The sequence below is a fragment of the Saimiri boliviensis genome, chromosome 13, assembly GCF_048565385.1.
Source record: "Saimiri boliviensis isolate mSaiBol1 chromosome 13, mSaiBol1.pri, whole genome shotgun sequence".
NCBI classification, from domain to species: domain Eukaryota; kingdom Metazoa; phylum Chordata; class Mammalia; order Primates; family Cebidae; genus Saimiri; species Saimiri boliviensis.
In genome coordinates, this window is record NC_133461.1 from 72,531,579 (window position 1) to 72,556,810 (window position 25,232).

The following is a 25,232-nucleotide window of genomic DNA, read 5'->3' on the forward strand; positions in this document are numbered from 1 at the left end:
ATGTCCAAACCCAGCTTTTAGAAGAAACGTGTTTCTACCTCGCTGAATCTAAACATGGATTCAACTTCCCAAAAGGAACAAACACACAGCAGATGAGTTTGTAAGAAGCGGGTTTTCTGCGTTTTAAACGCATTCTTACTGCTAACTCTGATAAGCGTCTCTGGAGCTGGAAATAACTGTTTCTTCATTCTCCAAAGAAAGGGTTTCTGAACTGCTGCAAACACACATCAGTTTAACTCTGGAAGTTGAATGCACACATTGACAACCATTCTGCTAGATAGCTCCGTTTTGGTTTTAGAGCAAGGTATTTCTCTTTACAGCCTGTTCTCCCATCCACTCTGGAATGTCCAAACGCAGCTTTTAGAAGAAACGTGTTTCTACCTCGCTGAATCTAAACATGGATGCAACTTCCTAAAAGGAACCAACACACAGCAGATGAGTTTGTAAGAAGCGGGTTTTCTGCGTTTTAAACGCATTCTTACTGCTAACTCTGATAAGCGTCTCTGGAGCTGGAAATAACTGTTTCTTCATTCTCCAAAGAAAGGGTTTCTGAACTGCTGCAAACAAACATCAGTTTAACTCTGGAAGTTGAATGCACACATTGACAACCATTCTGCTAGATAGCTCCGTTTTGGTTTTAGAGCAAGGTATTTCTCTTTACAGCCTGTTCTCCCATCCACTCTGGAATGTCCAAACGCAGCTTTTAGAAGAAACGTGTTTCTACCTCGCTGAATCTAAACATGGATGCAACTTCCTAAAAGGAACCAACACCCAGCAGAGGAGTTTTTTAGAAGCGGGTTTTCTGCGTTTTAAACGCATTCTTACTGCTAACTCTTATAAGCGTCTCTGGGGCTGGAAATAACTGTTTCTTCATTTTCCAAAGAAAAAGTTTCTGAACTGCTGCAAACACACATCAGTTTAACTCTGGAAGTTGAATGCACACATTTACAACCATTCTGCTAGATAGCTCCGTTTTGGTTTTAGAGCAAGGTATTTCCCTCTACAGCCTGTTCTCCCATCCACTCTGGAATGTCCAAACGCAGCTTTTAGAAGAAACGTGTTTCTACCTCGCTGAATCTAAACATGGATTCAACTTCCTAAAAGGAACCAACACACAGCAGATGAGTTTGTAAGAAGCGGGTTTTCTGCGTTTTAAACGCATTCTTACTGCTAACTCTTATAAGCGTCTCTAGGGCTGGAAATATCTGTTTCTTCATTCTCCAAAGAAAGCGTTTCAGAACTGCTGCAAACACACATCAGTTTAACTCTGGAAGTAGAATACACAAATTGAAAACCATTCTGCTAGATAGCTCCGTTTTGGTTTTAGAGCAAGGTATTTCTCTTTACAGCCTGTTCTCCCATCCACTCTGGAATGTCCAAACGCAGCTTTTAGAAGAAACGGGTTTCTACCTCGCTGAATCTAAACATGGATGCAACTTCCTAAAAGGAACCAACACACAGCAGATCAGTTTGTAAGAAGCGGGTTTTCTGTGTTTTAAATGAATTCTTACCGCTAACTCTTATAAGCGTCACTGGGGCTGAAAATAACTGTTTCTTCATTCTCCAAAGAAAGGGTTTCTGAACTGCTGAAAACACACCTCAGTTTAACTCTGGAAGTTGAATGCACACATTGACAACTATTCTGCTAGATAGCTCCGTTTTGTTTTTAGAGCAAGGTATTTCCCTTTACAGCCTGTTCTCCCATCCACTCTGGAATGTCCAAACCCAGCTTTTAGAAGAAACGTGTTTCTACCTCGCTGAATCTAAACATGGATTCAACTTCCCAAAAGGAACAAACACACAGCAGATGAGTTTGTAAGAAGCGGGTTTTCTGCGTTTTAAACGCATTCTTACTGCTAACTCTGATAAGCGTCTCTGGAGCTGGAAATAACTGTTTCTTCATTCTCCAAAGAAAGGGTTTCTGAACTGCTGCAAACACACATCAGTTTAACTCTGGAAGTTGAATGCACACATTGACAACCATTCTGCTAGATAGCTCCGTTTTGGTTTTAGAGCAAGGTATTTCTCTTTACAGCCTGTTCTCCCATCCACTCTGGAATGTCCAAACGCAGCTTTTAGAAGAAACGTGTTTCTACCTCGCTGAATCTAAACATGGATGCAACTTCCTAAAAGGAACCAACACACAGCAGATGAGTTTGTAAGAAGCGGGTTTTCTGCGTTTTAAACGCATTCTTACTGCTAACTCTGATAAGCGTCTCTGGAGCTGGAAATAACTGTTTCTTCATTCTCCAAAGAAAGGGTTTCTGAACTGCTGCAAACAAACATCAGTTTAACTCTGGAAGTTGAATGCACACATTGACAACCATTCTGCTAGATAGCTCCGTTTTGGTTTTAGAGCAAGGTATTTCTCTTTACAGCCTGTTCTCCCATCCACTCTGGAATGTCCAAACGCAGCTTTTAGAAGAAACGTGTTTCTACCTCGCTGAATCTAAACATGGATGCAACTTCCTAAAAGGAACCAACACCCAGCAGATGAGTTTGTAAGAAGCGGGTTTTCTGCGTTTTAAACGCATTCTTACTGCTAACTCTTATAAGCGTCTCTGGGGCTGGAAATAACTGTTTCTTCATTTTCCAAAGAAAAAGTTTCTGAACTGCTGCAAACACACATCAGTTTAACTCTGGAAGTTGAATGCACACATTTACAACCATTCTGCTAGATAGCTCCGTTTTGGTTTTAGAGCAAGGTATTTCCCTCTACAGCCTGTTCTCCCATCCACTCTGGAATGTCCAAACGCAGCTTTTAGAAGAAACGTGTTTCTACCTCGCTGAATCTAAACATGGATTCAACTTCCTAAAAGGAACCAACACACAGCAGATGAGTTTGTAAGAAGCGGGTTTTCTGCGTTTTAAACGCATTCTTACTGCTAACTCTTATAAGCGTCTCTAGGGCTGGAAATATCTGTTTCTTCATTCTCCAAAGAAAGCGTTTCAGAACTGCTGCAAACACACATCAGTTTAACTCTGGAAGTAGAATACACAAATTGAAAACCATTCTGCTAGATAGCTCCGTTTTGTTTTAGAGCAAGGTATTTCTCTTTACAGCCTGTTCTCCCATCCACTCTGGAATGTCCAAACGCAGCTTTTAGAAGAAACGGGTTTCTACCTCGCTGAATCTAAACATGGATGCAACTTCCTAAAAGGAACCAACACACAGCAGATCAGTTTGTAAGAAGCGGGTTTTCTGTGTTTTAAATGAATTCTTACCGCTAACTCTTATAAGCGTCACTGGGGCTGAAAATAACTGTTTCTTCATTCTCCAAAGAAAGGGTTTCTGAACTGCTGAAAACACACCTCAGTTTAACTCTGGAAGTTGAATGCACACATTGACAACCATTCTGCTAGATAGCTCCTTTTTTTTTTTAGAGCAAGGTATTTCTCTTTACAGCCTGTTCTCCCATCCACTCTTGAATGTCCAAACGCAGCTTTTTGAAGAAACGTTTCTCTACCTCGCTGAATCTAAACACGGATGCAACTTCCTAAAAGGAACCAACACACAGCAGATGAGTTTGGAAGAAGCGGGTTTTCTGCGTTTTAAACGCATTCTTACTGCTAACTCTTATAAGCGTCTCTGGGGCTGGAAATAACTGTTTCTTCATTTTCCAAAGAAAGCGTTTCTGAACTGCTGCAAACACACATCAGTTTAACTCTGGAAGTTGAATGCACACATTTACAACCATTCTGCTAGATAGCTCCGTTTTGGTTTTAGAGCAAGGTATTTCCCTCTACAGCCTGTTCTCCCATCCACTCTGGAATGTCCAAACGCAGCTTTTAGAAGAAACGTGTTTCTACCTCACTGAATCTAAACATGGATGCAACTTCCTAAAAGGCACGAACACACAGCAGATGAGTTTGTAAGAAGCGGGTTTTCTGCGTTTTGAACGCATTCTTACTGCTAAGTCTTATAAGCGTCACTAGGGCTGGAAATAACTGTTTCTTCATTCTCCAAAGAAAGCGTTTCTGAACTGCTGCAAACACACATCAGTTTAACTCTGGAAGTTGAATGCACACATTGACAACCATTCTGCTAGATAGCTCCGTTTTGGTTTTAGAGCAAGGTATTTCTCTTTACAGCCTGTTCTCCCATCCACTCTGGAATGTCGAAACGCAGCTCTTAGAAGAAACGTGTTTCTACCTCGCTGAATCTAAACATGGATGCAACTTCCTAAAAGGAACCAACACACAGCAGATGAGTTTGTAAGAAGCGGGTTTTCTGCGTTTTAAACGCATTCTTACTTATAACTCTTATAAGCGTCTCTGGGGCTGGAAATAACTGTTTCTTCATTTTCCAAAGAAAGCGTTTCTGAACTGCTGCAAACACACATCAGTTTAACTCTGGAAGTTGAATGCACACATTGACAACCATTCTGCTAGATAGCTCCGTTTTGGTTTTAGAGCAAGGTATTTCTCTTTACAGCCTGTTCTCCCATCCACTCTGGAATGTCCAAACGCAGCTTTTAGAAGAAACGTGTTTCTACCTCGCTGAATCTAAACATGGATGCAACTTCCTAAAAGGAACCAACACACAGCAGATGAGTTTGTAAGAAGCGGGTTTTCTGCGTTTTAAACGCATTCTTACTGCTAACTCTTATAAGCGTCTCTGGGGCTGGAAATAACTGTTTCTTCATTTTCCAAAGAAAGCGTTTCTGAACTGCTGCAAACACACATCAGTTTAACTCTGGAAGTTGAATGCACACATTTACAACCATTTTGCTAGATAGCTCCGTTTTGGTTTTAGAGCAAGGTATTTCCCTCTACAGCCTGTTCTCCCATCCAGTCTGGAATGTCCAAACGCAGCTTTTAGAAGAAACATGTTTCTACCTCGCTGAATCTAAACATGGATGCAACTTCCTAAAAGGCACGAACACACAGCAGATGAGTTTGTAAGAAGCGGGTTTTCTGCGTTTTGAACGCATTCTTACTGCTAACTCTTATAAGCGTCTCTAGGGCTGGAAATAACTGTTTCTTCATTCTCCAAAGAAAGCGTTTCTGAACTGCTGCAAACACAAATCAGTTTAACTCTGGAAGTTGAATGCACACATTTACAACCATTCTGCTAGATAGCTCCGTTTTGGTTTTAGAGCAAGGTATTTCTCTTTACAGCCTGTTCTCCCATCCACTCTGGAATGTCCAAACGCAGCTTTTAGAAGAAACGTGTTTCTTCCTCGCTGAATCTAAACATGGATGCATCTTCCTAAAAGGAACCAACACACAGCAGATCAGTTTGTAAGAAGCGGGTTTTCTCTGTTTTAAATGAATTCTTACCGCTAACTCTTAAAAGCGTCTCTGGGGCTGGAAATAACTGTTTCTTCATTCTCCAAAGAAAGGGTTTCTGAACTGCTGCAAACACACATCAGTTTAACTCTGGAAGTTGAATGCACACATTGACAACCATTCTGCTAGATAGCTCCGTTTTGGTTTTAGAGCAAGGTATTTCTCTTTACAGCCTGTTCTCCCATCCACTCTGGAATGTCCAAACGCAGCTTTTAGAAGAAACGTGTTTCTTCCTCGCTGAATCTAAACATGGATGCATCTTCCTAAAAGGAACCAACACACAGCAGATCAGTTTGTAAGAAGCGGGTTTTCTCTGTTTTAAATGAATTCTTACCGCTAACTCTTATAAGCGTCTCTGGGGCTGGAAATAACTGTTTCTTCATTCTCCAAAGAAAGGGTTTCTGAACTGCTGCAAACACACATCAGTTTAACTCTGGAAGTTGAATGCACACATTGACAACCATTCTGCTAGATAGCTCCGTTTTGGTTTTAGAGCAAGGTATTTCTCTTTACAGCCTGTTCTCCCATCCACTCTGGAATGTCCAAACCCAGCTTTTAGAAGAAACGTGTTTCTACCTCGCTGAATCTAAACATGGATGCAACTTCCTAAAAGGAACGAACACACAGCAGATGAGTTTGTAAGAAGCGGGTTTTCTGCGTTTTAAACGCATTCTTACTGCTAAATCTTATAAGCGTCTCTGGGGCTGGAAATAACTGTTTCTTCATTTTCCAAAGAAGGCGTTTCTGAACTGCTGCAAAGACACATCAGTTTAACTCTGGAAGTTGAATGCACACATTGACAACCATTCTGCTAGATAGCTCCGTTTTGGTTTTAGAGCAAGGTATTTCCCTCTACAGCCTGTTCTCCCATCAACTCTGGAATGTCCAAACGCAGCTTTTAGAAGAAACGTGTTTCTACCTCGCTGAATGTAAACATGCATGCAACTTCCTAAAAGGCACGAACACACAGCAGATGAGTTTGTAAGAAGCGGGTTTTCTGTGTTTTAAACGCATTCTTACTGCTAACTCTTATAAGCGTCTCTAGGGCTGGAAATAACTGTTTCTTCATTCTCCAAGGAAAGCGTTTCTGAACTGCTGCAAACACACATCAGTTTAACTCTGGAAGTTGAATGCACACATTGACAACCATTCTGCTCGATAGCTCCGTTTTGGTTTTAGAGCAAGGTATTTCTCTTTACAGCCTGTTCTCCCATCCACTCTGGAATGTCCAAACGCAGCTTTTAGAAGAAACGTGTTTCTACCTCGCTGAATCTAAACATGGATGCAACTTCCTAAAAGGAACCAACACACAGCAGATGAGTTTGTAAGAAGCGGGTTTTCTGCGTTTTAAACGCATTCTTACTGCTAACTCTTATAAGCGTCTCTAGGGCTGGAAATAACTGTTTCTTCATTTTCCAAAGAAATCGTTTCTGAACTGCTGCAAACACACATCAGTTTAACTCTGGAAGTTGAATGCACACATTGACAACCATTTTGCTAGATAGCTCCGTTTTGGTTTTAGAGCAAGGTATTTCCCTCTACAGCCTGTTCTCCCATCCAGTCTGGAATGTCCAAACGCAGCTTTTAGAAGAAACATGTTTCTACCTCGCTGAATCTAAACATGGATGCAACTTCCTAAAAGGCACGAACACACAGCAGATGAGTTTGTAAGAAGCGGGTTTTCTGCGTTTTGAACGCATTCTTACTGCTAACTCTTATAAGCGTCTCTAGGGCTGGAAATAACTGTTTCTTCATTCTCCAAAGAAAGCGTTTCTGAACTGCTGCAAACACAAATCAGTTTAACTCTGGAAGTTGAATGCACACATTGACAACCATTCTGCTAGATAGCTCCGTTTTGGTTTTAGAGCAAGGTATTTCCCTCTACAGCCTGTTCTCCCATCAACTCTGGAATGTCCAAACGCAGCTTTTAGAAGAAACGTGTTTCTACCTCGCTGAATGTAAACATGCATGCAACTTCCTAAAAGGCACGAACACACAGCAGATGAGTTTGTAAGAAGCGGGTTTTCTGTGTTTTAAACCCATTCTTACTGCTAACTCTTATAAGCGTCTCTAGGGCTGGAAATAACTGTTTCTTCATTCTCCAAGGAAAGCGTTTCTGAACTGCTGCAAACACACATCAGTTTAACTCTGGAAGTTGAATGCACACATTGACAACCATTCTGCTAGATAGCTCCGTTTTGGTTTTAGAGCAAGGTATTTCTCTTTACAGCCTGTTCTCCCATCCACTCTGGAATGTCCAAACGCAGCTTTTAGAAGAAACGTGTTTCTACCTCGCTGAATCTAAACATGGATGCAACTTCCTAAAAGGAACCAACACACAGCAGATGAGTTTGTAAGAAGCGGGTTTTCTGCGATTTAAACGCATTCTTACTGCTAACTCTTATAAGCGTCTCTGGGGCTGGAAATAACTGTTTCTTCATTTTCCAAAGAAAGCGTTTCTGAACTGCTGCAAACACACATCAGTTTAGCTCTGGAAGTTGAATGCACACATTTACAACCATTTTGCTAGATAGCTCCGTTTTGGTTTTAGAGCAAGGTATTTCCCTCTACAGCCTGTTCTCCCATCCAGTCTGGAATGTCCAAACGCAGCTTTTAGAAGAAACATGTTTCTACCTCGCTGAATCTAAACATGGATGCAACTTCCTAAAAGGCACGAACACACAGCAGATGAGTTTGTAAGAAGCGGGTTTTCTGCGTTTTGAACGCATTCTTACTGCTAACTCTTATAAGCGTCTCTAGGGCTGGAAATAACTGTTTCTTCATTCTCCAAAGAAAGCGTTTCTGAACTGCTGCAAACACAAATCAGTTTACCTCTGGAAGTTGAATGCACACATTTACAACCATTCTGCTAGATAGCTCCGTTTTGGTTTTAGAGCAAGGTATTTCTCTTTACAGCCTGTTCTCCCATCCACTCTGGAATGTCCAAACGCAGCTTTTAGAAGAAACGTGTTTCTTCCTCGCTGAATCTAAACATGGATGCATCTTCCTAAAAGGAACCAACACACAGCAGATCAGTTTGTAAGAAGCGGGTTTTCTCTGTTTTAAATGAATTCTTACCGCTAACTCTTAAAAGCGTCTCTGGGGCTGGAAATAACTGTTTCTTCATTCTCCAAAGAAAGGGTTTCTGAACTGCTGCAAACACACATCAGTTTAACTCTGGAAGTTGAATGCACACATTGACAACCATTCTGCTAGATAGCTCCGTTTTGGTTTTAGAGCAAGGTATTTCTCTTTACAGCCTGTTCTCCCATCCACTCTGGAATGTCCAAACGCAGCTTTTAGAAGAAACGTGTCTCTACCTCGCTGAATCTAAACACGGATGCAACTTCCTAAAAGGAACCAACACACAGCAGATGAGTTTGTAAGAAGCGGGTTTTCTGCGTTTTAAACGCATTCTTACTGCTAACTCTTATAAGCGTCTCTGGGGCTGGAAATAACTGTTTCTTCATTTTCCAAAGAAAGCGTTTCTGAACTGCTGCAAACACACATCAGTTTAACTCTGGAAGTTGAATGCACACATTGACAACCATTCTGCTAGATAGCTCCGTTTTGGTTTTAGAGCAAGGTATTTCCCTCTACAGCCTGTTCTCCCATCCACTCTGGAATGTCCAAACGCAGCTTTTAGAAGAAACGTGTTTCTACCTCGCTGAATGTAAACATGGATGCAACTTCCTAAAAGGCACGAACACACAGCAGATGAGTTTGTAAGAAGCGGGTTTTCTGTGTTTTAAACGCATTCTTACTGCTAACTCTTATAAGCGTCTCTAGGGCTGGAAATAACTGTTTCTTCATTCTCCAAAGAAAGCGTTTCTGAACTGCTGCAAACACAAATCAGTTTAACTCTGGAAGTTGAATGCACACATTTACAACCATTCTGCTAGATAGCTCCGTTTTGGTTTTAGAGCAAGGTATTTCTCTTTACAGCCTGTTCTCCCATCCACTCTGGAATGTCCAAACGCAGCTTTTAGAAGAAACGTGTTTCTTCCTCGCTGAATCTAAACATGGATGCATCTTCCTAAAAGGAACCAACACACAGCAGATCAGTTTGTAAGAAGCGGGTTTTCTCTGTTTTAAATGAATTCTTACCGCTAACTCTTAAAAGCGTCTCTGGGGCTGGAAATAACTGTTTCTTCATTCTCCAAAGAAAGGGTTTCTGAACTGTTGCAAACACACATCAGTTTAACTCTGGAAGTTGAATGCACACATTGACAACCATTCTGCTAGATAGCTCCGTTTTGGTTTTAGAGCAAGGTATTTCTCTTTACAGCCTGTTCTCCCATCCACTCTGGAATGTCCAAACGCAGCTTTTAGAAGAAACGTGTTTCTTCCTCGCTGAATCTAAACATGGATGCATCTTCCTAAAAGGAACCAACACACAGCAGATCAGTTTGTAAGAAGCGGGTTTTCTCTGTTTTAAATGAATTCTTACCGCTAACTCTTATAAGCGTCTCTGGGGCTGGAAATAACTGTTTCTTCATTCTCCAAAGAAAGGGTTTCTGAACTGCTGCAAACACACATCAGTTTAACTCTGGAAGTTGAATGCACACATTGACAACCATTCTGCTAGATAGCTCCGTTTTGGTTTTAGAGCAAGGTATTTCTCTTTACAGCCTGTTCTCCCATCCACTCTGGAATGTCCAAACCCAGCTTTTAGAAGAAACGTGTTTCTACCTCGCTGAATCTAAACATGGATGCAACTTCCTAAAAGGAACGAACACACAGCAGATGAGTTTGTAAGAAGCGGGTTTTCTGCGTTTTAAACGCATTCTTACTGCTAAATCTTATAAGCGTCTCTGGGGCTGGAAATAACTGTTTCTTCATTTTCCAAAGAAGGCGTTTCTGAACTGCTGCAAAGACACATCAGTTTAACTCTGGAAGTTGAATGCACACATTGACAACCATTCTGCTAGATAGCTCCGTTTTGGTTTTAGAGCAAGGTATTTCCCTCTACAGCCTGTTCTCCCATCAACTCTGGAATGTCCAAACGCAGCTTTTAGAAGAAACGTGTTTCTACCTCGCTGAATGTAAACATGCATGCAACTTCCTAAAAGGCACGAACACACAGCAGATGAGTTTGTAAGAAGCGGGTTTTCTGCGTTTTAAACGCATTCTTACTGCTAACTCTTATAAGCGTCTCTGGGGCTGGAAATAACTGTTTCTTCATTTTCCAAAGAAATCGTTTCTGAACTGCTGCAAACACACATCAGTTTAACTCTGGAAGTTGAATGCACACATTTACAACCATTTTGCTAGATAGCTCCGTTTTGGTTTTAGAGCAAGGTATTTCCCTCTACAGCCTGTTCTCCCATCCAGTCTGGAATGTCCAAACGCAGCTTTTAGAAGAAACATGTTTCTACCTCGCTGAATCTAAACATGGATGCAACTTCCTAAAAGGCACGAACACACAGCAGATGAGGTTGTAAGAAGCGGGTTTTCTGCGTTTTGAACGCATTCTTACTGCTAACTCTTATAAGCGTCTCTAGGGCTGGAAATAACTGTTTCTTCATTCTCCAAAGAAAGCGTTTCTGAACTGCTGCAAACACAAATCAGTTTAACTCTGGAAGTTGAATGCACACATTGACAACCATTCTGCTAGATAGCTCCGTTTTGGTTTTAGAGCAAGGTATTTCCCTCTACAGCCTGTTCTCCCATCAACTCTGGAATGTCCAAACGCAGCTTTTAGAAGAAACGTGTTTCTACCTCGCTGAATGTAAACATGCAAGCAACTTCCTAAAAGGCACGAACACACAGCAGATGAGTTTGTAAGAAGCGGGTTTTCTGTGTTTTAAACGCATTCTTACTGCTAACTCTTATAAGCGTCTCTAGGGCTGGAAATAACTGTTTCTTCATTCTCCAAGGAAAGCGTTTCTGAACTGCTGCAAACACACATCAGTTTAACTCTGGAAGTTGAATGCACACATTGACAACCATTCTGCTAGATAGCTCCGTTTTGGTTTTAGAGCAAGGTATTTCTCTTTACAGCCTGTTCTCCCATCCACTCTGGAATGTCCAAACGCAGCTTTTAGAAGAAACGTGTTTCTACCTCGCTGAATCTAAACATGGATGCAACTTCCTAAAAGGAACCAACACACAGCAGATGAGTTTGTAAGAAGCGGGTTTTCTGCGTTTTAAACGCATTCTTACTGCTAACTCTTATAAGCGTCTCTGGGGCTGGAAATAACTGTTTCTTCATTTTCCAAAGAAAGCGTTTCTGAACTGCTGCAAACACACATCAGTTTAACTCTGGAAGTTGAATGCACACATTTACAACCATTTTGCTAGATAGCTCCGTTTTGGTTTTAGAGCAAGGTATTTCCCTCTACAGCCTGTTCTCCCATCCAGTCTGGAATGTCCAAACGCAGCTTTTAGAAGAAACATGTTTCTACCTCGCTGAATCTAAACATGGATGCAACTTCCTAAAAGGCACGAACACACAGCAGATGAGTTTGTAAGAAGCGGGTTTTCTGCGTTTTGAACGCATTCTTACTGCTAACTCTTATAAGCGTCTCTAGGGCTGGAAATAACTGTTTCTTCATTCTCCAAAGAAAGCGTTTCTGAACTGCTGCAAACACAAATCAGTTTAACTCTGGAAGTTGAATGCACACATTTACAACCATTCTGCTAGATAGCTCCGTTTTGGTTTTAGAGCAAGGTATTTCTCTTTACAGCCTGTTCTCCCATCCACTCTGGAATGTCCAAACGCAGCTTTTAGAAGAAACGTGTCTCTACCTCGCTGAATCTAAACACGGATGCAACTTCCTAAAAGGAACCAACACACAGCAGATGAGTTTGTAAGAAGCGGGTTTTCTGCGTTTTAAACGCATTCTTACTGCTAACTCTTATAAGCGTCTCTGGGGCTGGAAATAACTGTTTCTTCATTTTCCAAAGAAAGCGTTTCTGAACTGCTGCAAACACACATCAGTTTAACTCTGGAAGTTGAATGCACACATTGACAACCATTCTGCTAGATAGCTCCGTTTTGGTTTTAGAGCAAGGTATTTCCCTCTACAGCCTGTTCTCCCATCCACTCTGGAATGTCCAAACGCAGCTTTTAGAAGAAACGTGTTTCTACCTCGCTGAATGTAAACATGGATGCAACTTCCTAAAAGGCACGAACACACAGCAGATGAGTTTGTAAGAAGCGGGTTTTCTGTGTTTTAAACGCATTCTTACTGCTAACACTTATAAGCGTCTCTAGGGCTGGAAATAACTGTTTCTTCATTCTCCAAAGAAAGGGTTTCTGAACTGCTGCAAACACACATCAGTTTAACTCTGGAAGTTGAATACACACATTGACAACCATTCTGCTAGATAGCTCCGTTTTGGTTTTAGAGCAAGGTATTTCTCTTTACAGCCTGTTCTCCCATCCACTCTGGAATGTCCAAACCCAGCTTTTAGAAGAAACGTGTTTCTACCTCGCTGAATCTAAACATGGATTCAACTTCCTAAAAGGAACAAACACACAGCAGATGAGTTTGTAAGAAGCGGGTTTTCTGCGTTTTAAACGCATTCTTACTGCTAACTCTTATAAGCCTCTCTGGGGATGGAAATATCTGTTTCTTCATTCTCCAAAGAAAGGGTTTCTGAACTGCTGCAAACACACAACAGGTTAACTCTGTAAGTTGAATGCACACATTGACAACCATTCTGCTAGATAGCTCTGTTTTGGTTTTAGAGCAAGGTATTTCTCTTTACAGCCTGTTCTCCCATCCACTCTGGAATGTCCAAACGCAGCTTTTAGAAGAAACGTGTTTCTTCCTCGCTGAATCTAAACATGGATGCATCTTCCTAAAAGGAACCAACACACAGCAGATCAGTTTGTAAGAAGCGGGTTTTCTCTGTTTTAAATGAATTCTTACCGCTAACTCTTATAAGCGTCTCTGGGGCTGGAAATAACTGTTTCTTCATTCTCCAAAGAAAGGGTTTCTGAACTGCTGCAAACACACATCAGTTTAACTCTGGAAGTTGAATGCACACATTGACAACCATTCTGCTAGATAGCTCCGTTTTGGTTTTAGAGCAAGGTATTTCTCTTTACAGCCTGTTCTCCCATCCACTCTGGAATGTCCAAACCCAGCTTTTAGAAGAAACGTGTTTCTACCTCGCTGAATCTAAACATGGATGCAACTTCCTAAAAGGAACGAACACACAGCAGATGAGTTTGTAAGAAGCGGGTTTTCTGCGTTTTAAACGCATTCTTACTGCTAAATCTTATAAGCGTCTCTGGGGCTGGAAATAACTGTTTCTTCATTTTCCAAAGAAGGCGTTTCTGAACTGCTGCAAAGACACATCAGTTTAACTCTGGAAGTTGAATGCACACATTGACAACCATTCTGCTAGATAGCTCCGTTTTGGTTTTAGAGCAAGGTATTTCCCTCTACAGCCTGTTCTCCCATCAACTCTGGAATGTCCAAACGCAGCTTTTAGAAGAAACGTGTTTCTACCTCGCTGAATGTAAACATGCATGCAACTTCCTAAAAGGCACGAACACACAGCAGATGAGTTTGTAAGAAGCGGGTTTTCTGTGTTTTAAACGCATTCTTACTGCTAACTCTTATAAGCGTCTCTAGGGCTGGAAATAACTGTTTCTTCATTCTCCAAGGAAAGCGTTTCTGAACTGCTGCAAACACACATCAGTTTAACTCTGGAAGTTGAATGCACACATTGACAACCATTCTGCTCGATAGCTCCGTTTTGGTTTTAGAGCAAGGTATTTCTCTTTACAGCCTGTTCTCCCATCCACTCTGGAATGTCCAAACGCAGCTTTTAGAAGAAACGTGTTTCTACCTCGCTGAATCTAAACATGGATGCAACTTCCTAAAAGGAACCAACACACAGCAGATGAGTTTGTAAGAAGCGGGTTTTCTGCGTTTTAAACGCATTCTTACTGCTAACTCTTATAAGCGTCTCTAGGGCTGGAAATAACTGTTTCTTCATTTTCCAAAGAAATCGTTTCTGAACTGCTGCAAACACACATCAGTTTAACTCTGGAAGTTGAATGCACACATTGACAACCATTTTGCTAGATAGCTCCGTTTTGGTTTTAGAGCAAGGTATTTCCCTCTACAGCCTGTTCTCCCATCCAGTCTGGAATGTCCAAACGCAGCTTTTAGAAGAAACATGTTTCTACCTCGCTGAATCTAAACATGGATGCAACTTCCTAAAAGGCACGAACACACAGCAGATGAGTTTGTAAGAAGCGGGTTTTCTGCGTTTTGAACGCATTCTTACTGCTAACTCTTATAAGCGTCTCTAGGGCTGGAAATAACTGTTTCTTCATTCTCCAAAGAAAGCGTTTCTGAACTGCTGCAAACACAAATCAGTTTAACTCTGGAAGTTGAATGCACACATTGACAACCATTCTGCTAGATAGCTCCGTTTTGGTTTTAGAGCAAGGTATTTCCCTCTACAGCCTGTTCTCCCATCAACTCTGGAATGTCCAAACGCAGCTTTTAGAAGAAACGTGTTTCTACCTCGCTGAATGTAAACATGCATGCAACTTCCTAAAAGGCACGAACACACAGCAGATGAGTTTGTAAGAAGCGGGTTTTCTGTGTTTTAAACCCATTCTTACTGCTAACTCTTATAAGCGTCTCTAGGGCTGGAAATAACTGTTTCTTCATTCTCCAAGGAAAGCGTTTCTGAACTGCTGCAAACACACATCAGTTTAACTCTGGAAGTTGAATGCACACATTGACAACCATTCTGCTAGATAGCTCCGTTTTGGTTTTAGAGCAAGGTATTTCTCTTTACAGCCTGTTCTCCCATCCACTCTGGAATGTCCAAACGCAGCTTTTAGAAGAAACGTGTTTCTACCTCGCTGAATCTAAACATGGATGCAACTTCCTAAAAGGAACCAACACACAGCAGATGAGTTTGTAAGAAGCGGGTTTTCTGCGATTTAAACGCATTCTTACTGCTAACTCTTATAAGCGTCTCTGGGGCTGGAAATAACTGTTTCTTCATTTTCCAAAGAAAGCGTTTCTGAACTGCTGCAAACACACATCAGTTTAGCTCTGGAAGTTGAATGCACACATTTACAACCATTTTGCTAGATAGCTCCGTTTTGGTTTTAGAGCAAGGTATTTCCCTCTACAGCCTGTTCTCCCATCCAGTCTGGAATGTCCAAACGCAGCTTTTAGAAGAAACATGTTTCTACCTCGCTGAATCTAAACATGGATGCAACTTCCTAAAAGGCACGAACACACAGCAGATGAGTTTGTAAGAAGCGGGTTTTCTGCGTTTTGAACGCATTCTTACTGCTAACTCTTATAAGCGTCTCTAGGGCTGGAAATAACTGTTTCTTCATTCTCCAAAGAAAGCGTTTCTGAACTGCTGCAAACACAAATCAGTTTACCTCTGGAAGTTGAATGCACACATTTACAACCATTCTGCTAGATAGCTCCGTTTTGGTTTTAGAGCAAGGTATTTCTCTTTACAGCCTGTTCTCCCATCCACTCTGGAATGTCCAAACGCAGCTTTTAGAAGAAACGTGTTTCTTCCTCGCTGAATCTAAACATGGATGCATCTTCCTAAAAGGAACCAACACACAGCAGATCAGTTTGTAAGAAGCGGGTTTTCTCTGTTTTAAATGAATTCTTACCGCTAACTCTTAAAAGCGTCTCTGGGGCTGGAAATAACTGTTTCTTCATTCTCCAAAGAAAGGGTTTCTGAACTGCTGCAAACACACATCAGTTTAACTCTGGAAGTTGAATGCACACATTGACAACCATTCTGCTAGATAGCTCCGTTTTGGTTTTAGAGCAAGGTATTTCTCTTTACAGCCTGTTCTCCCATCCACTCTGGAATGTCCAAACGCAGCTTTTAGAAGAAACGTGTCTCTACCTCGCTGAATCTAAACACGGATGCAACTTCCTAAAAGGAACCAACACACAGCAGATGAGTTTGTAAGAAGCGGGTTTTCTGCGTTTTAAACGCATTCTTACTGCTAACTCTTATAAGCGTCTCTGGGGCTGGAAATAACTGTTTCTTCATTTTCCAAAGAAAGCGTTTCTGAACTGCTGCAAACACACATCAGTTTAACTCTGGAAGTTGAATGCACACATTGACAACCATTCTGCTAGATAGCTCCGTTTTGGTTTTAGAGCAAGGTATTTCCCTCTACAGCCTGTTCTCCCATCCACTCTGGAATGTCCAAACGCAGCTTTTAGAAGAAACGTGTTTCTACCTCGCTGAATGTAAACATGGATGCAACTTCCTAAAAGGCACGAACACACAGCAGATGAGTTTGTAAGAAGCGGGTTTTCTGTGTTTTAAACGCATTCTTACTGCTAACTCTTATAAGCGTCTCTAGGGCTGGAAATAACTGTTTCTTCATTCTCCAAAGAAAGCGTTTCTGAACTGCTGCAAACACAAATCAGTTTAACTCTGGAAGTTGAATGCACACATTTACAACCATTCTGCTAGATAGCTCCGTTTTGGTTTTAGAGCAAGGTATTTCTCTTTACAGCCTGTTCTCCCATCCACTCTGGAATGTCCAAACGCAGCTTTTAGAAGAAACGTGTTTCTTCCTCGCTGAATCTAAACATGGATGCATCTTCCTAAAAGGAACCAACACACAGCAGATCAGTTTGTAAGAAGCGGGTTTTCTCTGTTTTAAATGAATTCTTACCGCTAACTCTTAAAAGCGTCTCTGGGGCTGGAAATAACTGTTTCTTCATTCTCCAAAGAAAGGGTTTCTGAACTGTTGCAAACACACATCAGTTTAACTCTGGAAGTTGAATGCACACATTGACAACCATTCTGCTAGATAGCTCCGTTTTGGTTTTAGAGCAAGGTATTTCTCTTTACAGCCTGTTCTCCCATCCACTCTGGAATGTCCAAACGCAGCTTTTAGAAGAAACGTGTTTCTTCCTCGCTGAATCTAAACATGGATGCATCTTCCTAAAAGGAACCAACACACAGCAGATCAGTTTGTAAGAAGCGGGTTTTCTCTGTTTTAAATGAATTCTTACCGCTAACTCTTATAAGCGTCTCTGGGGCTGGAAATAACTGTTTCTTCATTCTCCAAAGAAAGGGTTTCTGAACTGCTGCAAACACACATCAGTTTAACTCTGGAAGTTGAATGCACACATTGACAACCATTCTGCTAGATAGCTCCGTTTTGGTTTTAGAGCAAGGTATTTCTCTTTACAGCCTGTTCTCCCATCCACTCTGGAATGTCCAAACCCAGCTTTTAGAAGAAACGTGTTTCTACCTCGCTGAATCTAAACATGGATGCAACTTCCTAAAAGGAACGAACACACAGCAGATGAGTTTGTAAGAAGCGGGTTTTCTGCGTTTTAAACGCATTCTTACTGCTAAATCTTATAAGCGTCTCTGGGGCTGGAAATAACTGTTTCTTCATTTTCCAAAGAAGGCGTTTCTGAACTGCTGCAAAGACACATCAGTTTAACTCTGGAAGTTGAATGCACACATTGACAACCATTCTGCTAGATAGCTCCGTTTTGGTTTTAGAGCAAGGTATTTCCCTCTACAGCCTGTTCTCCCATCAACTCTGGAATGTCCAAACGCAGCTTTTAGAAGAAACGTGTTTCTACCTCGCTGAATGTAAACATGCATGCAACTTCCTAAAAGGCACGAACACACAGCAGATGAGTTTGTAAGAAGCGGGTTTTCTGCGTTTTAAACGCATTCTTACTGCTAACTCTTATAAGCGTCTCTGGGGCTGGAAATAACTGTTTCTTCATTTTCCAAAGAAATCGTTTCTGAACTGCTGCAAACACACATCAGTTTAACTCTGGAAGTTGAATGCACACATTTACAACCATTTTGCTAGATAGCTCCGTTTTGGTTTTAGAGCAAGGTATTTCCCTCTACAGCCTGTTCTCCCATCCAGTCTGGAATGTCCAAACGCAGCTTTTAGAAGAAACATGTTTCTACCTCGCTGAATCTAAACATGGATGCAACTTCCTAAAAGGCACGAACACACAGCAGATGAGGTTGTAAGAAGCGGGTTTTCTGCGTTTTGAACGCATTCTTACTGCTAACTCTTATAAGCGTCTCTAGGGCTGGAAATAACTGTTTCTTCATTCTCCAAAGAAAGCGTTTCTGAACTGCTGCAAACACAAATCAGTTTAACTCTGGAAGTTGAATGCACACATTGACAACCATTCTGCTAGATAGCTCCGTTTTGGTTTTAGAGCAAGGTATTTCCCTCTACAGCCTGTTCTCCCATCAACTCTGGAATGTCCAAACGCAGCTTTTAGAAGAAACGTGTTTCTACCTCGCTGAATCTAAACATGGATGCAACTTCCTAAAAGGAACCAACACACAGCAGATGAGTTTGTAAGAAGCGGGTTTTCTGCGTTTTAAACGCATTCTTACTGCTAACTCTTATAAGCGTCTCTGGGGCTGGAAATAACTGTTTCTTCATTTTCCAAAGAAAGCGTTTCTGAACTGCTGCAAACACACATCAGTTTAACTCTGGAAGTTGAATGCACACATTTACAACCATTTTGCTAGATAGCTCCGTTTTGGTTTTAGAGCAAGGTATTTCCCTCTACAGCCTGTTCTCCCATCCAGTCTGGAATGTCCAAACGCAGCTTTTAGAAGAAACATGTTTCTACCTCGCTGAATCTAAACATGGATGCAACTTCCTAAAAGGCACGAACACACAGCAGATGAGTTTGTAAGAAGCGGGTTTTCTGCGTTTTGAACGCATTCTTACTGCTAACTCTTATAAGCGTCTCTAGGGCTGGAAATAACTGTTTCTTCATTCTCCAAAGAAAGCGTTTCTGAACTGCTGCAAACACAAATCAGTTTAACTCTGGAAGTTGAATGCACACATTTACAACCATTCTGCTAGATAGCTCCGTTTTGGTTTTAGAGCAAGGTATTTCTCTTTACAGCCTGTTCTCCCATCCACTCTGGAATGTCCAAACGCAGCTTTTAGAAGAAACGTGTCTCTACCTCGCTGAATCTAAACACGGATGCAACTTCCTAAAAGGAACCAACACACAGCAGATGAGTTTGTAAGAAGCGGGTTTTCTGCGTTTTAAACGCATTCTTACTGCTAACTCTTATAAGCGTCTCTGGGGCTGGAAATAACTGTTTCTTCATTTTCCAAAGAAAGCGTTTCTGAACTGCTGCAAACACACATCAGTTTAACTCTGGAAGTTGAATGCACACATTGACAACCATTCTGCTAGATAGCTCCGTTTTGGTTTTAGAGCAAGGTATTTCCCTCTACAGCCTGTTCTCCCATCCACTCTGGAATGTCCAAACGCAGCTTTTAGAAGAAACGTGTTTCTACCTCGCTGAATGTAAACATGGATGCAACTTCCTAAAAGGCACGAACACACAGCAGATGAGTTTGTAAGAAGCGGGTTTTCTGTGTTTTAAACGCATTCTTACTGCTAACACTTATAAGCGTCTCTAGGGCTGGAAATAACTGTTTCTTCATTCTCCAAAGAAAGGGTTTCTGAACTGCTGCAAACACACATCAGTTTAACTCTGGAAGTTGAATACACACATTGACAACCATTCTGCTAGATAGCTCCGTTTTGGTTTTAGAGCAAGGTATTTCTCTTTACAGCCTGTTCTCCCATCCACTCTGGAATGTCCAAACCCAGCTTTTAGAAGAAACGTGTTTCTACCTCGCTGAATCTAAACATGGATTCAACTTCCTAAAAGGAACAAACACACAGCAGATGAGTTTGTAAGAAGCGGGTTTTCTGCGTTTTAAACGCATTCTTACTGCTAACTCTTATAAGCCTCTCTGGGGATGGAAATATCTGTTTCTTCATTCTCCAAAGAAAGGGTTTCTGAACTGCTGCAAACACACAACAGGTTAACTCTGTAAGTTGAATGCACACATTGACAACCATTCTGCTAGATAGCTCTGTTTTGGTTTTAGAGCAAGGTATTTCTCTTTACAGCCTGTTCTCCCATCCACTCTGGAATGTCCAAACGCAGCTTTTAGAAGAAAAGTGTCTCTACCTCGCTGAATCTAAACATGGATGCAACTTCCTAAAAGGAACCAACACACAGCAGATGAGTTTGTAAGAAGCGGGTTTTCTGTGTTTTTAGCGCATTCTTACTGCTAACTCTTATAAGCGTCTCTAGGGCTGGAAATAACTGTTTCTTCATTCTCCAAAGAAAGCGTTTCTGAACTGCTGCAAACACACATCAGTTTAACTCTGGAAGTTGAATGCACACATTGACAACCATTCTGCTAGATAGCTCCGTTTTGGTTTTAGAGCAAGGTATTTCCCTCTACAGCCTGTTCTCCCATCCACTCTGGAATGTCCAAACGCAGCTTTTAGAAGAAACGTGTTTCTACCTCGCTGAATCTAAACATGGATGCAACTTCCTAAAAGGAACCAACACACAGCAGATCAGTTTGTAAGAAGCGGGTTTTCTGCGTTTTAAACGCATTCTTACTGCTAACTCTTATAAGCGTCTATATGGCTGGAAATAACTGTTTCTTCATTCTCCAAAGAAAGCGTTTCTGAACTGCTGCAAACACACATCAGTTTAACTCTGGAAGTTGAATGCACACATTGACAACCATTCTGCTAGATAGCTCCGTTTTGGTTTTAGAGCAAGGTATTTCTCTTTACAGCCTGTTCTCCCATCCACTCTGGAATGTCCAAACGCAGCTTTTAGAAGAAACGTGTTTCTACCTCGCTGAATCTAAACATGGATGCAACTTCCTAAAAGGAACCAACACACAGCAGATGAGTTTGTAAGAAGCGGGTTTTCTGCGTTTTAAACGCATTCTTACTGCTAACTCTTATAAGCGTCTCTGGGGCTGGAAATAACTGTTTCTTCATTTTCCAAAGAAAGCGTTTCTGAACTGCTGCAAACACACATCAGTTTAACTCTGGAAGTTGAATGCACACATTGACAACCATTCTGCTAGATATCTCCGTTTTGGTTTTAGAGCAAGGTATTTCCCTCTACAGCCTGTTCTCACATCCACTCTGGAATGTCCAAACGCAGCTTTTAGAAGAAACGTGTCTCTACCTCGCTGAATCTAAACACGGATGCAACTTCCTAAAAGGAACCAACACACAGCAGATGAGTTTGGAAGAAGCGGGTTTTCTGCGTTTTAAACGCATTCTTACTGCTAACTCTTATAAGCGTCTCTGGGGCTGGAAATAACTGTTTCTTCATTCTCCAAAGAAAGGGTTTCTGAACTGCTGCAAACACACATCAGTTTAACTCTGGAAGTTGAATTCACACATTGACAACCATTCAGCTAGATAGCTCCGTTTTGTTTTTAGAGCAAGGTATTTCCCTTTACAGCCTGTTCTCCCATCGACTCTGGAATGTCCAAACCCAGCTTTTAGAAGAAACGTGTTTCTACCTCGCTGAATCTACACATGGATTCAACTTCCCAAAAGGAACAAACACACAGCAGATGAGTTTGTAAGAAGCGGGTTTTCTGCGTTTTAAACGCATTCTTACTGCTAACTCTGATAAGCGTCTCTGGAGCTGGAAATAACTGTTTCTTCATTCTCCAAAGAAAGGGTTTCTGAACTGCTGCAAACAAACATCAGTTTAACTCTGGAAGTTGAATGCACACATTGACAACCATTCTGCTAGATAGCTCCGTTTTGGTTTTAGAGCAAGGTATTTCTCTTTACAGCCTGTTCTCCCATCCACTCTGGAATGTCCAAACGCAGCTTTTAGAAGAAACGTGTTTCTACCTCGCTGAATCTAAACATGGATGAAACTTCCTAAAAGGAACCAACACCCAGCAGATGAGTTTGTAAGAAGCGGGTTTTCTGCGTTTTAAACGCATTCTTACTGCTAACTCTTATAAGCGTCTCTGGGGCTGGAAATAACTGTTTCTTCATTTTCCAAAGAAAAAGTTTCTGAACTGCTGCAAACACACATCAGTTTAACTGTGGAAGTTGAATGCACACATTTACAACCATTCTGCTAGATAGCTCCGTTTTGGTTTTAGAGCAAGGTATTTCCCTCTACAGCCTGTTCTCCCATCCACTCTGGAATGTCCAAACGCAGCTTTTAGAAGAAACGTGTTTCTACCTCGCTGAATCTAAACATGGATTCAACTTCCTAAAAGGAACCAACACACAGCAGATGAGTTTGTAAGAAGCGGGTTTTCTGCGTTTTAAACGCATTCTTACTGCTAACTCTTATAAGCGTCTCTAGGGCTGGAAATATCTGTTTCTTCATTCTCCAAAGAAAGCGTTTCAGAACTGCTGCAAACACACATCAGTTTAACTCTGGAAGTAGAATACACAAATTGAAAACCATTCTGCTAGATAGCTCCGTTTTGGTTTTAGAGCAAGGTATTTCTCTTTACAGCCTGTTCTCCCATCCACTCTGGAATGTCCAAACGCAGCTTTTAGAAGAAACGGGTTTCTACCTCGCTGAATCTAAACATGGATGCAACTTCCTAAAAGGAACCAACACACAGCAGATCAGTTTGTAAGAAGCGGGTTTTCTGTGTTTTAAATGAATTCTTACCGCTAACTCTTATAAGCGTCACTGGGGCTGAAAATAACTGTTTCTTCATTCTCCAAAGAAAGGGTTTCTGAACTGCTGAAAACACACCTCAGTTTAACTCTGGAAGTTGAATGCACACATTGACAACCATTCTGCTAGATAGCTCCTTTTTTTTTTTAGAGCAAGGTATTTCTCTTTACAGCCTGTTCTCCCATCCACTCTGGAATGTCCAAACGCAGCTTTTAGAAGAAACGTGTCTCTACCTCGCTGAATCTAAACACGGATGCAACTTCCTAAAAGGAACCAACACACAGCAGATGAGTTTGGAAGAAGCGGGTTTTCTGCGTTTTAAACGCATTCTTACTGCTAACTCTTATAAGCGTCTCTGGGGCTGGAAATAACTGTTTCTTCATTTTCCAAAGAAAGCGTTTCTGAACTGCTGCAAACACACATCAGTTTAACTCTGGAAGTTGAATGCACACATTTACAACCATTCTGCTAGATAGCTCCGTTTTGGTTTTAGAGCAAGGTATTTCCCTCTACAGCCTGTTCTCCCATCCACTCTGGAATGTCCAAACGCAGCTTTTAGAAGAAACGTGTTTCTACCTCGCTGAATCTAAACATGGATGCAACTTCCTAAAAGGCACGAACACACAGCAGATGAGTTTGTAAGAAGCGGGTTTTCTGCGTTTTGAACGCATTCTTACTGCTAAGTCTTATAAGCGTCACTAGGGCTGGAAATAACTGTTTCTTCATTCTCCAAAGAAAGCGTTTCTGAACTGCTGCAAACACACATCAGTTTAACTCTGGAAGTTGAATGCACACATTGACAACCATTCTGCTAGATAGCTCCGTTTTGGTTTTAGAGCAAGGTATTTCTCTTTACAGCCTGTTCTCCCATCCACTCTGGAATGTCCAAACGCAGCTTTTAGAAGAAACGTGTTTCTACCTCGCTGAATCTAAACATGGATGCAACTTCCTAAAAGGAACAAACACACAGCAGATGAGTTTGTAAGAAGCGGGTTTTCTGCGTTTTGAACGCATTCTTACTGCTAACTCTTATAAGCGTCTCTAGGGCTGGAAATAACTGTTTCTTCATTCTCAAAGAAAGCGTTTCTGAACTGCTGCAAACACACAACAGGTTAACTCTGTAAGTTGAATGCACACATTGAAAACCATTCTGCTAGATAGCTCCGTTTTGGTTTTAGAGCAAGGTATTTCTCTTTACAGCCTGTTCTCCCATCCACTCTGGAATGTCCAAACGCAGCTTTTAGAAGAAACGTGTCTCTACCTCGCTGAATCTAAACACGGATGCAACTTCCTAAAAGGAACCAACACACAGCAGATGAGTTTGGAAGAAGCGGGTTTTCTGCGTTTTAAACGCATTCTTACTGCTAACTCTTATAAGCGTCTCTGGGGCTGGAAATAACTGTTTCTTCATTCTCCAAAGAAAGGGTTTCTGAACTGCTGCAAACACACATCAGTTTAACTCTGGAAGTTGAATTCACACATTGACAACCATTCAGCTAGATAGCTCCGTTTTGTTTTTAGAGCAAGGTATTTCCCTTTACAGCCTGTTCTCCCATCCACTCTGGAATGTCCAAACCCAGCTTTTAGAAGAAACGTGTTTCTACCTCGCTGAATCTACGCATGGATTCAACTTCCCAAAAGGAACAAACACACAGCAGATGAGTTTGTAAGAAGCGGGTTTTCTGCGTTTTAAACGCATTCTTACTGCTAACTCTGATAAGCGTCTCTGGAGCTGGAAATAACTGTTTCTTCATTCTCCAAAGAAAGGGTTTCTGAACTGCTGCAAACAAACATCAGTTTAACTCTGGAAGTTGAATGCACACATTGACAACCATTCTGCTAGATAGCTCCGTTTTGGTTTTAGAGCAAGGTATTTCTCTTTACAGCCTGTTCTCCCATCCACTCTGGAATGTCCAAACGCAGCTTTTAGAAGAAACGTGTTTCTACCTCGCTGAATCTAAACATGGATGCAACTTCCTAAAAGGAACCAACACCCAGCAGATGAGTTTGTAAGAAGCGGGTTTTCTGCGTTTTAAACGCATTCTTACTGCTAACTCTTATAAGCGTCTCTGGGGCTGGAAATAACTGTTTCTTCATTTTCCAAAGAAAAAGTTTCTGAACTGCTGCAAACACACATCAGTTTAACTCTGGAAGTTGAATGCACACATTGACAACCATTCTGCTAGATAGCTCCGTTTTGGTTTTAGAGCAAGGTATTTCCCTCTACAGCCTGTTCTCCCATCCACTCTGGAATGTCCAAACGCAGCTTTTAGAAGAAACGTGTTTCTACCTCGCTGAATCTAAACATGGATTCAGCTTCCTAAAAGGAACCAACACACAGCAGATGAGTTTGTAAGAAGCGGGTTTTCTGCGTTTTAAACGCATTCTTACTGCTAACTCTTATAAGCGTCTCTAGGGCTGGAAATATCTGTTTCTTCATTCTCCAA